The sequence below is a fragment of the Erinaceus europaeus genome, chromosome 4, assembly GCF_950295315.1.
Source record: "Erinaceus europaeus chromosome 4, mEriEur2.1, whole genome shotgun sequence".
In the NCBI taxonomy this organism is placed as follows: Eukaryota; Metazoa; Chordata; class Mammalia; order Eulipotyphla; family Erinaceidae; genus Erinaceus; species Erinaceus europaeus.
Genome location: NC_080165.1, coordinates 40,507,163 through 40,523,112, shown reverse-complemented (window position 1 = coordinate 40,523,112; position 15,950 = coordinate 40,507,163). Strand labels below are relative to the sequence as shown.

General features: G+C 37.7%; 1 pseudogene; it reads right to left on the bottom strand.

The window, feature by feature from the left end:
- Positions 1-15,357: 15,357 nt before the first annotated feature.
- LOC132538467 (U6 spliceosomal RNA) lies at positions 15,358-15,456 on the bottom strand (annotated as a pseudogene).
- Between the last annotated feature and the right edge of the window lie 494 nt (positions 15,457-15,950).

Here is a 15,950-nt window from a genome sequence, read left to right as displayed (position 1 = left end):
TTCACAAGCGGTGAAGCAAATCTGCAGGTGTCTCTCTTTCTCTTCCCCTCTCTGTCTTCCCCTCCTCTGTCCATTTCTCTCTGTCCTTCCCAACAACGATGACATCAATGACAACAACAATAAAACAACAAAGGCAACAAAAGGGGAAATAAGTAAGAAAAAAAATAAATAAAATGTATATAGTTTTGTAATCTAGCATTATTTACCACTCATGAGCAGAATTTAAGAATTAATAACAGAAATGAGAATGACAAAGTAAAACTTGGACTGGTTTGGTGTACTGCACCAAGGGAAAGGACACAGATGAAGGAGGACAGGAGGAGGGGAGAAGGTAGGAAGGGTTTTGAGGCCCTGGTACATGATGATCGAAAAAGATCTAAGTTGTCTGAGTATTCTGCAGACCCCTATCTTGACAAGATGAGAAATTGTACCCATGTGCCAACAACTGTTCTGTAAATCATTAACTTACCAGTAAAAAAATAAAATTATAAACAAATAAGAAAGAAATAATTTATTTTCATTTCTGATATAGGACGGAAAAAAGTGTACTAGTACTCTGTGAGGTTAAGTATGTGTCAATTAGGGCTGTGCCCAGTGATAGCTGGTTTTCGTTGAAGTCTTAAGGGGGGGAAAAAAAAGCTTGTGGCCTTAAGTGCTTTGATTAATATTCTATTTTCCAAAATTTAGAAATGCCTAACATTTCCTCCATGGAAGAGGGTGGGCTGAAATTTGAGCTCCTTGTGCCTACACAGTTCTCTCTGTCTCATACAACTTTCCCCACATTCAAATAAATCAGATGGTGTGACACTTTCTGCTAAGGCTGAACTATTGAGTCCAAAGTTGTGCCAACATCTGGACATCTGTTCTTTGATGTTCTTTACATGTCAGCATGGGCAATTGGGAAATTGGGAAATGCATCTGCATCTTTAGTGTCCCTCAGAAGAAACAAGAGAAATTCTTGGTAGTAACTCCACTCCTGGAACGATATTCTCTGAAGACTTCTGACTCAAATGTGGTATGGAGCCTACTTATCTTTAGTCACCCTGAACCCCTCCTTCATGACTAGTGTTGGTCAACTCAGCCAAATTTTACTTGGCTAAAAATAGAGTCCTAGCTAAAAGCATCATAACCCTCAACAGTTTAAGGTTACCAGGTTAGCTTCTAGCCTAGCCCCCACCACATTGAAGGAAGGTTTGGTGCTATGATGTATTTTATTCTTTCTGTCTTTCTGCCTCTATCTCTTAAATAAAGGTACATCAGTTCTGTTAAGTGATCATAAAATTAAAAAAAAAATTGAGGGTTGGGCGGTAGTGCAGTGGGTTAAGCACACGTGGCATAAAGAGTCTAGTGTAAGGATCCAGTTTGAGCCCCCAGCCCCTACCTGCAGGGGAGTCGCTTCACAAGCGGTGAAGAGGATCTGCAAGTGTTTGTCTTTCTCTCCCCCTCTCTGTCTTCCCCTCCTTTCTCCATTTCTCTCTGTCCTATCCAACAATGAATGACATCAACAATAACAATAATAACCACAACAAAGCTACAACAACAAGGGCAACAAAAGGCCTCCAGGAGCAGTGGATTCATGGTGCAGGCACTGAGCCCCAGCAATAACCCTGGAGGCAAAAAAAAAAAAAAAATCATAATATACCATGGACGATGAATAACTGGATAGTCTGAATCTTAAAAAACATACCATGAAGAAAACTGTCCACTTGGTAAGACACACATACACACACACACACACACACACACACGTATGTATAAAGAAAGTGTTGCTAAGGGAAATTATAAAATATTCTTTTAGGTAACCTTATTAAGCTAGGATAAACAACTCATATGATTCAGAACTGTTTAGTAAAGGTCAGGAGATATAGCTATTAGTTTTATGTAAACTTTAAGCAATGTCCCAATGACTTCAGCTAGTCATATATAAGCTTGCTTTTAACAAGTCTTCTAGGAACTTCCAAAGTAATGAGAGTGTCATTTTATGAAATAAACACACTAGCCTACTAAATTTGTATTTGCACCCAGGGAAAATTTTTTCAGAACCATGTTTTTTCCAAATTGTAGTTAAATTGGCCTTATATACATTACCTTTATGGCATAGACAGCTAACAGAAATAATTCATGTTTTTTCCCTAATGTGCTTCATCTATAGTGTTGCAGAGGACATGTATGAAACTAGGAAAATCTATAGCTTAACTCCAAATAGGCAGTAATGCCCTTTTTATTATTTTGACAATGTGATTTAGACTAAAAGTCTGGAGTAAATTTTTATGTCTTTTTAGATATGTAAATGGATACTTGGAGAACTATATAAACAACAAAATTCTCAGAGCTGATAAGCCATGGAATCAGGACTAAAATTCACACAATCGGACTACAAAACAAAATAATTTTATTTTTCTTTCTTTCTTTATTGCCTCCAGGATTACTGCTGGGGCTCAGTGCCTAAACTACAAATCCACTGCTCCTGGAGGCCATTTTCCCCATTTTGTTGCCCTTGTTGTTGTTGTTGTTAATGTTATTGCTGCCATTGATGTTACTGTTGTTGGATAGGCAGAGTGAAATCGAGAGAGAAGTCGAGGCTGGGGAGAGAAAGACAGACACCTGCAGACCTGCTTCACTGCCCTTGAAGTGACCCCCCTCAAGGTGGGATAAAGCTCTTCTTTTTTTAACTTACTTTATTTTATTATTATTTTTTTTATTTAATAATGATCAACAAGACTGTGGGATAAAAGGGATACAATTTCACACAATTCTCACTAACAGAGTTCCACATCTTAGTCCCTCCATTAGAAGCTTCCCTACTCTTTATCCCTCTGGGAGTATGGACCCAGAATCATTATGGAGTGCAGAAGGTGGGAGGTGTGGCTTCTGTAATTGCTTCTCCACTGGACATGGGAAATTGGTAGGTAGGTTGATCCATACTTCCGGACTGTTTCTATTTTTCCCAAGTGAGCTTGAGTTCTGGGTAGGTGAGGTTCTAGGACACATTGATGAGGTTGTCTTCCCAGGTTGTTGTCATGGTAGCACCTGCAACTTAGTGGCTGAAAAACATTAAGTAATAAGCAGAACAAATTGTTTAATAATCAGGAAACTATAGGTAAGAATATAGCAGATGAGAATTGGGATCTTCATGTTAAAAGGATCTAGGAAATAAATTTTTCACGTAATTGAATTTTTATCAAGCTTCAGTTTATATTTTGCATTTTGGTGGACACTATCTGAGTCATTTGTTGCCTCAGCCTGTCATCATTTTGGTCATCTGGCAATCAGGAGAAGTTGCCATTTCTATCCTCAAGGTCCAAATGAATAAGACTGAAGCTGAGAAGCCATATATATATACATATATTTTTTTTTTTGGTCAAAATAAAAAATGTAGTAGAGATGAACATGAGTGAAATCAAACATGAGGATAGTTCCTTTTCTAAGGAAAAGAAAGCCATATACATACATACATACACACACACACACACACACATATATATATATATGTATATATGAAATAGTTAAAGTCTGTGTGTTTGCAGTCTCTCTTCTGTGGCTCTTGTTCTAAATGTTATCATCACTAGCCTGTTGTAATTCTCATCCAGAAGCCTAAACTACAAATTATTTTATTCTGTGGGGCTCTATTATAAATTATAATTGATGCAGATCAAGTATATTGCCTACTAGAATTTATAGGGGTAGGCAGAACTTCAGCCACTCAAAGTTATTTTGAATACTTTAAATCACTTCCAAAAATTGTATAAAAATACCTTAATTCTCATTCTTGAATGATGCTGTAAATATCCAAGTAGTTCTTAGCAGAAAAAAAAAGATTCCACATCCATGATTTATAATCTGTAATGCTTTCTATATGGTTGCTTGTAAGCTCTGCTCTTGTGCTATGTTATCAGTGTTTGTCTGTAGGGAATTGTGAGGAAATGGTAGAGCTTGGCGGGGGCCCCTCCCCCCATTGAAAGATGGGTGCCTGAGGGGCATGACCAAGCCTACCAGTCTCTCTCTGCTAAGAGGTCCAGCAAGGAAGGGCAAAGCCTCCTGGATCTGCCCCGCCTATCAGCCTCCCAGCCTCACAATAGTCCACTCTCTTATTATCTACATAATAATTGTTTTGCCTAAAAGTTCCCTCCCTACTTCACCACCCATTCCATTCCTTTGATCATATCTGATCTGTCTTCTCTCTGCTCTCAGGAGCCCCCTCTGACTGCTGGTTACTGATAACCTTGATTCCTCGTTCCTTTAACCGATTAAACCTCTTGCTCCACAATTACTGGAAAAGTCCTAACCCTCCCCAGACCTTTTGCCTTTCTACCATATATGATATACACATGTCACTTCCTCCTGCGACCCCTTATAAAACCTGCTTTGCTGTTCAATAAATGGATTGTTCATGAAGCATTCCTTGGGTCATCTCTTGCCACGGAACTGGCACTAGGCACTGAGTCATTCCCGCAGGTTCACTCCTACTGCCCCAGAACATTCTTCTGGACCCCTGCATCTGGTGTGCAACAGAGCAGGTAAGCCAGGAGTTAGTGCTTGGGAAGAGGCCTCTCCATGAAGAGTCCAATATTTGTCTCTCCATTTTGCCACACACACCCATATACTAAATAAACTTACTTTTTTTCCACTGGTGTTTTGACATGTTCCTGTTATGAGTATCTTATCATGCTGCAGTCTAAGAACAAGCCTGTGTTCTTATCAGAAGCTTAATTGTTAAAGAATCCACTTTCAAAGTTCTATCACATTATTGTTAGAGTTCAACTATAGTTTTATGAGTAAAGTTATAGTTTCTTATTGACTATCTTAGCTGGAGACAATTTTCTTTTTGTATATATCTTTTCCAGTGTTTAATCATTTTGTTGGGGGTTACATTTGTTGATACATGGGTACAATTTATCTCTGTAAAGTGAGAGAATATTCTCATTCCCAACTTACATCTTTTTGCACTATCACACACAAGGGCCCAAAGATACTCTCTGCCCTCCACCTCCTCTTCCTTACCTTACCAGAGTTCTTTGCACTAGTCCAAGCTTTACTTTGTGTTTTCCCTTTCTGACCTTATTTTTAAAGTTCCACTTTGGGGTTATGTGTAAGCCTGATAGAGCTTAGGGAAAAATCCCCCCCATCCTTGGATGGAAGTTTGAGAAGATATCCCCTTGTTAGTCTCTCTCAACTGAGATGAGCAAAGGGGAAAAACAGTCTCTCAGACTTAGTTCTTTCCTTTAAGTCTCTCAAGCCCACAGAAACCTCACTGCCTCTCCCCATTAACTGCAGGCCATATGGCTGCCTGCCTTAAGCTTCATTTAAAGTTCACATAGTCACCCAGGGTTCACACAATCACCTCACTTTTGATCATTAGAGAAAGCATACTCCATCAGACACCTCCTTGACTTCAGTCAGTGAAACTCCAAACGTTACTTCCTTATAGCCTTCTGATATCTACCAAGCTTGTTTATCTTCTCTCTATCTCACCCTGATGACTTAACCCCTATGTTTCTCTCAAATACTTTTGGATAATTAAGTTGCTTGCATCATGGAGAATAATTGTCTTGACCTTTACGTATCTCATCAATTCCTATCATACCAGCCCCCTACCATAGGGGCAAGCGAACCTTTACTTTAAGAAACCTGTAATTTCTGACATGTTTGAAATATGTCTTTTGTTTGAATTCCTATTTAAACCCAAGTCTGTCTGCCATTAAATGAGAATGCTTCAATTTCCCCTGTGTCTCTTGCCAGAATCACATTGTCTCTTGAACGAGCTAGGGAGAACCGGTCAGTTTGCCTTCCTTGCTGGACTTCACCTCATTTGAGCGCCATCATTCCACCTATAAGTGAAATAACTTGGTATTCATCCTCTTTTGGGCTTATCTTCATTTACAATGATTCCTTCAAGTTTCAACCCAGATGAGACAAAAGAGATGTCAATCATTCTTAACAGCTGAGTAACAGCTGCCACACTGCTTGGAAACTGTGCAGATATGGTCAAACATTGGCAGGGCCCACAAACCATTATATTTACATGCAAGTTTTATTTACAGATATACACCACCATATTACCCCCTCAGGGTTCACCTATTCCTGCTCAAGCTAAGGCTCTAGCAACCATGGCTGCAGAAGCTTTCTACCTTCCCAGAGTGCCTTGTTTTCTCCACTTCCTTTTTTAGCCAATCCCGTCCTGACTTGCCACTTCCGGAATTTCTCCCATAAAAGCCCCTCCTGCTTCCACTTTCACTCTCTTGCTCCTTTTTTCTCTTCTGTGACCTGACCCAGAGAAGGGCTGCTAGGCATAGTGGGAGGTGACCATTTTACTAGCTCCATGTGGCCTAAACCACTCTTCTCTCGCTCATTTCTGGGGAGTCCGTGTGAATAAAGATTTGTGTTCCCACTCTGCTCTGGTCTCTTCTCTCTCCCCTACCATACAACCCGACACCACACTTTTTTTTTAAACCATTCAAATGTCACTGGGCATCTGGGTTGCTTACAAGTTTTGGAAATTACAAATTGTGCTGTTATGAATGTAACTATACATAGATATCTTTGGATAGGTGTTCTTGTTTCCTTCAGATAAGTCAACTAGGGGCAATTTTCATCTTCTAGAGGTCTTCTGTTCTCTGGCACATGACCCCTCCCCCAATAACAAATGACTTAATGTCAGCAAGAAGTATCTTGTTCTCATGTAGTTAGTGACTTATTTAATGTAATGATGTGATTAGTAACTTTACCTATACTATATTATGTTATTTAGAAGGGAAGGTACAGGTTCCCCTGACTATACACAAATGTGACTCATTGATGAGACCTAAGTAGGGTATGTTGATCTCATCTGGTAGTATTTTTCCTTAATAATAAAGGAACTTTATTATTTAGGAACTTATTAACATGGACTTTTGTGACTTGTTGCTGAATTTTTTTTAATTTTTCTTAATCTTTATTTATTTATTGGATAGAGACAGCCAGAAATTGAGAGGTAAGGGGGAGATAGAGAGGGAGAGAGACAGAGAGACACCTGCAGCACTGCTTTACCATTCGCAAAGTTTTCCCTCTGCAGGTGGGGACTAGGGGCTGGAACCTGGGTCCTTGTACATTGTAACATGTGAACTCAACCAGGTGCGCCAAAACCCAGCCCCCAATGAATTTTTTTTATGAGAGAATCAGAGGAACATTCTAGCACACCTGCTGTTGTGGCTAGAACTTGGGGTCTCATGATTGAGATTCTTAGGGTCTCATGCCTGAGAGTATTGTGTTCTACTGCTGTGCCTCCTCACTGGCCACTACATTAAGATCTTGATTTTTCCATCTCTGCTCACTTGATAACTGAGCTAAGTTGAAATACAAACGGGTCAGGAAATTGGCCAGGGTGTGTTATTTATGGAAAGCTATGTTCTATTAAATTAATCAGAGCTATAATGTTGTTAAGCTAAAGTTTTTACTTGTGACTTCTTAAATAAGATTCAAAATACAGTTTAAAAAAAGTCCATAAAATCAGATATCAGCCTCTAATAACAAATCTTGAAAGTTTTAATTTGTATAGAGCTTACCATATAAATTATTTGTTTAGTATAGAGATGAGAATTTCAAATGGTAATTCTACCTGCAACAGACCAGCCTGTCAGCTGACACTTGGTATCAAGTGAAATTCCAAAACCAGAGAGTACTTGTCTTGCTACAATCTATTGTAAATAAGTGACTTTCTTATTTGTGTAAGCCATTTTATAAGACTTTTAAATATTTGTCTATTGCATAAATTCACACTTCTAGGGTGATTCTTGTTTGTTGTAGACTTTTGATTAGTGATTTAATATTCATTTACTAAATTATGAGATAAGAAGGGCCTAATTCCACATCATGCCCACCACCAGAGCTCTGTATCTGCATTCCCTCCATTGAAAACTACATTAGTTTTCCTAGTGCAACAGATAAGGTTTAACTCATATATATCCATATTCTCTAAGCTCCTGACTTCTCTTAATTCTGAAGTCACATCTACACCTATAATTACTTCTGAAAGTATTTCCTTTATTCTGCTTCTCTCTCTTGGGTCTTCACTATACATAGATATTGGCAGGTTAATTCATACCCCGAGACTGGGTCTATATTTTCCTAGTGGGTAGGGCTTTGGAGAGATGAGGTTCTAGGACACATCAGTGAGGTTATCTGTTCAGGAAAGTCAGAATGAAATCACAGTAGAATCTACAACTTGGTAGCTGAAAGGTGGTAAGATGTACAACAGGACAAATTATTTAATAAACAGGAACTATAAAGTTGGAATAGAGAAGATGAGAATAAGAATCTTAAGGGGGAAAGAAGCTATGAAGTCTATTTTAGGGATGTTCCTAAGGGCCCGTAAATACTGTATTTTTTAATATTTATTTATTTCCTTTTGTTGCCCTTGTTGTTTTATTGTTGTAGTTATTATTGATGTTGTTGGATAGGGCAGAGAGAAATGGAGAGAGGAGGGGAAGACAGAGAGCAGGAGAGAAAGATAGACACCTGAAGACCTGCTTCACTGCTTGTGAAGCAACTCCCCTGCAGGTGGGGAGCTGGGAGCTCAAACTAGGATCCTTAAACCAGTCCTTGTGCTTTGTACCATGTACGCTTAACCCGCTGTGCTAACGCTGGTCTCCCAACTTTTGTAATTTTTGCTTGAACTTGATAGCTAACATGCAGGTGGACTAAAATATTGTCTGACATGATGGTGTCAGAGTTGAGAATAAGGCTAGAAAGCTGGATTAGAGCAGAGAATAGCTTGACTCAGTAAGTACAGCAAGCAAGTAGAAAGACCTAAAAAAGATGGTATAAAATACTTAGTCAAATATTTTCTATTTTGACTTAGACACTCTCCTCACCTACTTCCTATTTCACTTTCCTCAATCACTCTAAATCCAACCCTAAGTAAGGAGTACAAAAGTTAGATAAGGGTAAGAGACTAGCATACTGTAATGATGGCCATTTTGTTTACTACCAGGCCACCTCATCATTTGAGGCCCTAGTCAGGGAATCCTGAAATTCCCACATAGTTATGATGGGCCTAGACCTTTTAGAGATCCCTCTCTCCACAATCACTGGTCATCTCCATGAGGAAAAACATCATAAACCCTCTTGTGGGTCTCTACAGGTCCTTGCCCTCAATTTAGAACAACAATGGTAGAAACTGTCTCACTCTCCAAAAGGATGCTGGGTCAACATACTTTGCAATTTGGGGAAGACTGATCCTGAAATGAGTGCACCCTAGAATGTTCCTAGCTTTGACCATGGGATGTGAGCTCAGACCTACAGGAATTCAGAGGTTACACAGCCTCCTGTACTAAATATGAATAGACATAGACCTTAGGTCATATCGATGGAGTCTACAGTTAATGGCATTTATATGCTTTTCCCATATTTGGGAACTACTCTCTAGTCTTATCTAGCTTTCTAGTCCTATTCCCAACTCTGACACCATCTTCACAGACAATACTTTTTGCCCACCTGCATGTTAGCTGTCAGGTTCTGGCAAAAATTAATAAAGTTTTGGGGCCCTTGGATTATACCTAAAATAGACTTCCTAGCCTCTCACAACATGAAAAACCCAAACCTAATCTGCTCTATTCTTACCTTTAGGTTCATGATTATTGAACAATTTGTTCTGATTTATATCTGAATGCTTTTCAGCCACCAAGTTGCAGATGTTACCATGATACCAATGTGACTTCCCTGGGCAGACGACCTCACCAAAGTGCTCTGGAACCCCACCTACCCAGAACCCAAGATAACTTGGGAAATACAGAAGCAGGTTGGGGGTATGGCTCAGCCTACCAATGTCCATATCCAGTGGAGAAGCCATTACAGAAGCCAGACCTCCTACCATCTGTATCCCATAAAGATCTTTGGTCCATGCTCCCAGAAGGATAAAGAGTAGGGAATCTTCCAATGGAAGGGATGGGATGTGGAACTTTAGTGGTGGGAATTGTGTGAACCTGTACCTCTCTCATACCAAAATCTTATTATTAAATCACTAATAAAAATAAATTAAATGTGTAAATACAATTAACTGTTTATCCCATTGATCCGACTCAGAGCTCATGTATACTCATATTTAGCACAGAAGCCTGTATAACCTCCAAGGCTAGATTGATTCTTAATATAGTGTTATTTTACACTAGGTGACTGTAATGATTTCCTTTTTTGAAGATTAAATCTTTTTGCTAGTAGGAAAGTAGTCTCTTGCAGTTGTCAACATAAATGTTTAATAAAGATCTAAAGATTTTGCTTTCATGGGGCACCAAATTCTGACTGAGTGGAATTTTCAGAAGTCTCTATAGGTTCATACCTGTCAGGAACTATTATGCTCACTTGATTTCTTAATATTAGCTGCTTTTATAAGTGGCCTTATATTGGCTAGTGTCAGCTTTTCTTTTGTTCCCTTAGTTCACCTTACTTTCTTTGCACTTTTGGTTCTACATGTCTGTATGGTTTAGCAGTGTTCCCTTGTTCTACATTGAGCTGTATTTAAGATAGGATAAAAGTCTTGATTGACATTTTATAGTACATTACAATTTATAAACACATGGCATGCTTCATCCCTTGATCCCCACAGTAACTCTTCAGGTGGGCAGTATCTCTCCAACCTTTGCATGTGATAAACTTCATAAAAATTTTGGATTGAAATTTATTCATGTTGTGTTTGTGTGGTGGGATCAGTATATTTTGTGTTTGGAGCAGCACAGAAACCTATAACTGACCATTATGTGACTTAAAATTTTTATGATATTAACTTGGCCTCAGAGTATCATATCAAGATATTCAAACTTGTTACAGGCTCATGAACATACCAGAACAATGGAGATGAAAATGTTCTAGTATCTTTGAATTCTATTGCTTTTGATCTAAATGGTAAATGAAATTGATTTAAAATGTATTTTCACTTAAAAGGAAAGCAAGAGCACCAAGTTTAGAATCTCTTTCAGATATTGTAAAAGCAGCTAAAAGGATAGGCTTAGACTTCAGGTGGCAAAAATAAGATTTGCTGAAGCAAATTATTAGAAAATAAGTTAAGCAGACTTAACTTGCTTAGGCATTTTATGTGTACTTTTTCTGTGCTGAGATAATAAAATATGATTTACACAGTATGAATGCTTTCTTTTTACTGGGGGATTAATGATTTACAGTAAACACAATTATTGGTATATGTGCAAGTTTTTTCAGTTTTCTATAAAACACGCACCCTCAGCCTAGGTCCTCCTTCACTGTCATGCACTAGGACCTGAAACTCCTACCTGCCACCTCCAGAGTCCTGTACTTTGGTACAATACATCAAACCCAGTCCAAGTTCTACTCTGTGTTTCCCTTTCTGTTCTTATTTACTAACTTCTGTCTATGAATGAGATCAGCCCATATTCATTCTTCTCTTTTCGGCTTATCTCACTTAACATGATTCCTTCATGCTCCATTCAAGATGAGGTGAGGGTGAATTCACCATTCTTAAGAGCTTAATAGTATTCTATTGCATATACACCTAATTTGCTTATAGGTTTTGGCTATTACAAATTGTGCTGTTCTAAACTTAAGTATACATAGATATTTTGGATATGGTATTTGATTATTTAGAATATATTCCCAGATGAGGAGCTACTGGGTAGGTCCATTTTAGCTTTTTGAGAGTTCTCCAAACTGCTCTCCACAGAAGAAGCATAACTCCTTATATTCCCAACAGCAGTTCAGAAATGTTCCTTTATTATTTCCACACACCCAACATCTCCAGCATTTACTGTTACCATCCTTTCTGAAGTATACCATTCTTAAGCTTGAAAATTCATTTTCTGTTCTTCCCTTGTTCTTTTCTTCTTTTTTTCCTCCTTCTCATCTTTTTCCTCCTTCTCTATCTTTCTTATTCAAATAAACATTTATATATTAACATTTTAAACAATTCAAGAACAAATTACATTTCCAAGTGAAGCTGCAATTTTGCTAAAGCTTTAAATTCTATATTTATTTCTTGAGAAGGTTCCAATTCACACTGTGTGTTACTCTTTTCTAAGTGATATATTCTGTAGTAATAACTTCCAGGTATAAAAAAATGAGTAAGAAACTGTCCTGACATTCATAGAATTTAACTCCATACAACTGAAAGAAAATAGCTAATATGGTTTTTAAGAAGGTAGGTTACAAAGCACTCTCCAAATCTGTGGATGATAACTGAATACAACACAATATCTGAACTACATAAAGCTAAGTTTTAAAAATTCTGTGTTTCCATTACAGAAGACAAACTTCCACAAAAAATCTTTCCCCTTTAACTTTTCTGACACAATTTTTTTTCCTGAGTCCTTTTGCTATCTGTTACTCTTTCACACTCTTTCAAAATGTCCTATTATTTTATTTGTATATTAGATATTGGCATTTCTTTGGAATTATATTTAGCTAGTCTTTCTTTTCCATAGCAATCATTTTGATGTGTTTTTTTTTTTTCAAATTTATTTATTTATTTATTTTCCCTTTTGTTGCCCTTGTTTTTTATTGTTGTTGTAGTTATTATGTTTGTAGATATTATGTTTGTTGTTATTGATGTCGTTGTTATATAGGACAGAAAGAAATGGAGAGAAGAGGGGAAGACAGAGAGGGGGAGAGAAAGACAGACACCTGTAGACTTGCTTCACCCCCTGTGAAGCAACTCCAGTGCAGGTGGGTAGCCGGGGGCTCCAACCCGGATCCTTGCTCTGGTCTTTGTGCTTTGAGCCATGTGTGCTTAACCACTGAGCTACCACCCAACTCCCCATTTTGATGTTTTTTTTTTACAACTGATGCTACCTGGACATAGATGACAGCAAATGATTATGTCAATTCCAGACTTCTGTCCTTAACTCTTAAGTTTTTTCTTCTTCCTGCTATTAATTATGAACAGCATATCACACTGGAAAATCTAATATATTATAAAACAGAATTATCATCTTTCTCCCTCAACAAAACTTTTGCTATTGTAATATATGCATACCAAAAATTAAGCCATCATTACAAAGTTCTCCCTTTCTTCTCATAGTCATTTGATTACTGAATATTAGATTCTCTTGACCTTTACATCTCTCAGTTTGTCAAATGTTACCCTATTCCAATACAACTGCTTTAAGTCATCATCATCTTGATTTTGTAGACTACATTAACAACATCTTTATTTTTCACCCTTGTATACTTTTTAAATATTTATTTATTTATTTATTTTGTCTCTAGGGTTACTGCTGGGGTTTGGTGCCTGCTCTATGAATCCACTGCTCCTGGAGGCTATTATTTTTTTCCCTTTTGTTAACCTTGTTGTTTATCATTGTTATTATTATTATAATCATTGCTGTTGAATAGGACAGGGAGAAATTAAGAGAGGATGGGGAAGACAGAGAAGGGGAGGAAATATAGACACCTGCAGACCTGCTTCACCGCTTGTGAAGCGACCACTCTAAGGGTGGGGAGCCCGGGGCTCGAACCAGGATCCTTAAATAGGTCCTTGCTCTTTGCGCCATGTGCACTTAACCTACTGCGCTACCACCCGGACCCCTTCAATTTTCATTTATAAAATGGAAATACTTACAATTCCCAACACCAGAACTCCCTATCATATCTCTTCCCTTGATAACTTTCCTATTCTTTGTCACTCTGGGAGTATGGCCCCAGGATCATTGTGAGGTGCAGAAGGTGGAAGGTCTGGCTTCTGTAATTGCTTCCCTGCTGAACATGGGTATTGGCAGGTTGATCCGTACTCCCAGCCTGCCTCTGTCTTTCCCTAGTGGGACAGGGGTCTGGGAAGCAGGGGCTCCAGGACATATTGGTGGGGTCATCTGCCCAGGAAAGTCTGGTTGGCATCGTGATAGCATCTGAAACCTGGTGGTTCAAAAAGAGGTAACATAAGCAGAACAAACTGTTGGCTAATTATGAACCTAAAGGCAAGAGTATTGCAGATGAAGATTAGGGGTCTCTGTTTTAGAAAAAAGCTAGTAGATCTATTTTAGGTATATTCCAAGAGGCCTATGACCCAACTAGTTTTTGCCTTAGCCTGACATCTAATATGGTGGACTTAAGATATTTTCTGGGGAGATGGTGACATAGTCAGAAAAAGGACTAGAAAGCTGGATCAGGGCAGAGAGTAGCTCCCAAATATGGGAAAAGCATATAAATATTGTAAACTATAAGCCCCATCGATTTGATCTGGTAGATCACATAATAATTATGCAAAGAGACTCTCATGCATGAGGCTTTGAAGTCCCAGGTTCAATACCCCGCACCACCATAAGCCAGAGCTGAGCAGTCATCTGGTAAATAAAAAGTTCAAAAAATTTGTTTAATGAAGATGATATTTTAATTAATATTCCCAAATTGTTGACTGTACAACAAATAAAAATCAGATATGCATGCCATCCAAGGACTTCTCTGATCTGGTTGTTGTATACTTACCAAATGACTGTCTATTTTCTCCTGTGTTTCATCTGTTTCCACAACACTTGTCTAACTAGATCTTGCTGTTTTAGGCTATTGTACCTTTATATTTATTCCTTCTGTTTACAAAGCATTGCTTTTACTGTTCCCTCTTTGCCATCAGTTTTGTGAATCTCTTCTAATTATTTAAAGTGTAAGTCAATCACCATTTCTCTGTGTAGAATTCACTTTTTTTTCCCCTCCTTTTCTTTTGTTTGGAGCTTGAAATCATTCTCAGGGAGCCAGTAATGAACATATTTTCTTTTACCACAGCAATATATTAATAGTTCTACCATATTCATTTTACTACTGAAATACAATTCTTAATTTAAATGTACAACCTTTAATCTAGGTTTCTTAAATTAATAAGCCAAACATGGATAATTTGTAAAGTCAGGACGTATTAAAGCCTGCAATTCATAATAATAAAATGGATTAAATTGAGACAGGGTCATGGCACTGTTTTAATCAAAAGACTTCAAAGTTTGTATCAAAACTCTTCAGTAAAGTCATATTTGGAGGAAAAGGATATATTCTAGTGGGGTGAGTCAGCTGAAGAATAAATAAGACCAGTAAAACTTTTTGATAAGAAACACTGTTCCTTGTAAGAAATACAGAAGCTTCATATATGTGTATGTAGGTATTTTTTTTCTTTTGATCTTTCCTGTCTCCTACATCCCTTATTTTTCCTTCTCTTCACTTCTTCCTTCCCTTTTTTTCTTTACTTCATTTATTTTCTAAGTTTGCATGATATTACTTTAGTATTTTCCAGATAGTAAGTAAAGTTTTCTTCATAAATACATATTCATATGACATATTTATAATTCAAAGTGCGTACAAAATGACATTGTTCATTTTGACACCTTTTATATTCCTAATCTATGCACATGTATACGTGCAATGTATGAATTTATCTTAATGAAAAAGAGATGATTCAAGAAGTTGAATACTTTGGGCTGGGGGCCATGCTAATCTTCTCTGTATCATTCTAATTTTACTATATATGTGCTACCAGAAGCTAGCTCTAAGTTGGATACTTTGGGAAACAATGTTGTACTAAGATAAGTGGAAGCAGATGACATGGATACCTTGGTAAACTCAACTAAATGTTGCTTCTGTATGGTATGTATTTTTTATGTTTGATTCTTGACATGTTATAATCACGTCTCTACGCTTACCATTTTAATAGGCCTTCTTTCCTATTAGAATATTTTGTTTTGTGAATGGCAGTGTGCCAGTGAAATAGTTCACTAGGATAGTGTGCTACTTTGCCATGTGTGTGATCTGGGACTGAACACAATCCTCACCATAGGAAAGAAGCTTTATGGACTTTTTCACTCTCTCTGCCTCTATCAAAAAATGAAAAAAAAAAGCACAACATGTAATCTAGTTTTATAAAGCCAAAGTATGGGAGTATGATGCAATAGAACACATGTTACTTTATGTGTAGCCATGACAGACAAACCCCAAAGTTCTTTTTCCTGAAGTGATTTCCAAATTATATTTTGACT